Genomic DNA, 2,055 nt, shown 5'->3' with positions numbered 1-2,055 from the left:
AGACTCACTATTTGTACACCATTGATCAAGAAAAGAAATAACTATCTGGAAACAGTAACTGAACAATAATTGTCATTATGATTATACTCCAAATGATTATCAGGTTTATAATGTGAGAGTCAACATGGTCAAGTTATGAGAGATGAGATGACCAAGACTCCATTTGATATTGATTTGAGTGTTTTTGTTGCTATGAGTGACTCCATGCATGCTGTAATAGATTATGTTGCACTCCAAAATAATGTTATATACAAATGACAAAATGTCATACATTCAGCTCAAAACAGATAATAATAAATATTGTTAATATTAATTGTATGTTAAAGACATAAAAGAGATAGTTCATTGTTATAGTTAGTCTCTTGTTCAGCTACAAACAAATATTCTTCTTGTAATGGTAGACTCACAGAAGATGCTGCAGTCATCATAATTGCTGGAGGAGTAGAAGATCTATTACTACGAAATACAAGTAGTGAATTGGTTGGATCTACTGCTTGAGTTGGCCTCTCCATCATGTACTATGTAGACTGGAGCTTACTGCACTGACCACTGCAGTAGTGTACAGTGTTTTATAGCATAAAAGTAAACAGGAAATTAATTAGGCAGGGCTTGGCCAGCATTCCAAACTAAAGGGAAATGTCAACCAAACCAGAGAATCTGAAAAGAGCCTTTGACAGAGAACTTAGTGAGTAGATATTCATAATAATTGTTTTATTAGTATTATTAATGATAGATATTAGTGATTTTAGACTGGTATGGGAAAAAGCTGGTGTTCTTTCAGGACGCTGGGACTCTATTGGTATTCTGTTAGGAATCAGCTACAACAAGTTATATGAGATTGAAGCAGGGGGCAAACCACCAAGAACTTGTCTACAGAAAGTATTTGATTGCTGGTTAAAGAAGGACTATGACTATAAGAGTCATGGTGTCCCTACATTAAGAATGCTGTGTAACTCCATTAAAAGTAATAGTGGAGGAGCTGATCCAGCTCTAGCTGATGAAATAGCAAAAGAATATACCATTAATCTTACTCGTAGTAGAGAGGCTACTACGTCGCCAGTTCATACTTCATCTTCTAAAGGTACTGTAAATAAAATACAATAATCAATGATCATATATATATATATATATTTTGACTTATTATTATTTTAGAAGCTACTCCAACTGTTGAGCTACCAGTTCCTACTTCACCTCAATCTGAGTCTTCAGTTGTTTACATTAAGAAAAAATCAATTGAATATTCTCCTGAAAATCTGACACGAATGATTGGAGATCTACGAGAAGTTTACCTTGATAATATGTATCATACAGAGAAGTTTTTTCGTTCTATTGATGTCTCAGAAGTTGTTGATTTTATTCAACATTACATCTCACTTTTACTCAGTCCACGTTTTGATAAACAAGAAATGATTGAATCAATTGAAAATGAGTTTGACCATGTTGAAACAATAAAGCAGCTTTTTAAAGCATTAAGAAAATATGTCTCCTGGTTCAATTTTGAACTTGTTGTCAAGTTAGTCAATACTTTCATTACTGATGAGAGAGATTTACAGAGAAAGTGGTCTACATATCGTGAGAAATTAAAAGATTATTTTAAAAATAACAATACTCAAGCAGTTCAAATTGCAGACTCAATTGAGTTTAGTCTTTCTGATGTTCCAGGCACTAAAGTAATGATTGCTAAGGTTGCCAGAGACGACTACACATTAAATGATCTATATTTCTTTCACAAGCTAATCGCTGATGCACTTGAAGTTCCTCAATATAATTTTTATTTTTGTACGATTCAAAATGGCTGCATGGAATTAAAATATTTCATTCCTGATTTTCTTCATTCTGTTCTCTTTCCATTAACCGATCAACAGTGTCATTCATTGGCTGAGATTGGAATCATAAAATTAACTTGTCATGAATATGAACGTGAAATGAAGCAGGTATGTTACTTAATAATAAATTAAAATAATTATACTTTTATAATTATAGTTGCCAGAAAGTACATTAAAGAAGCTTCATGATTTTCCTATTGGTAATTATTATTATCATTACCTTTATTCA

This window comes from Amphimedon queenslandica, unplaced genomic scaffold (assembly GCF_000090795.2).
Source record: "Amphimedon queenslandica unplaced genomic scaffold, v1.1 AMPQUscaffold_12454, whole genome shotgun sequence".
NCBI classification, from domain to species: domain Eukaryota; kingdom Metazoa; phylum Porifera; class Demospongiae; order Haplosclerida; family Niphatidae; genus Amphimedon; species Amphimedon queenslandica.
Note: the sequence above shows the minus strand (reverse complement) of the source record.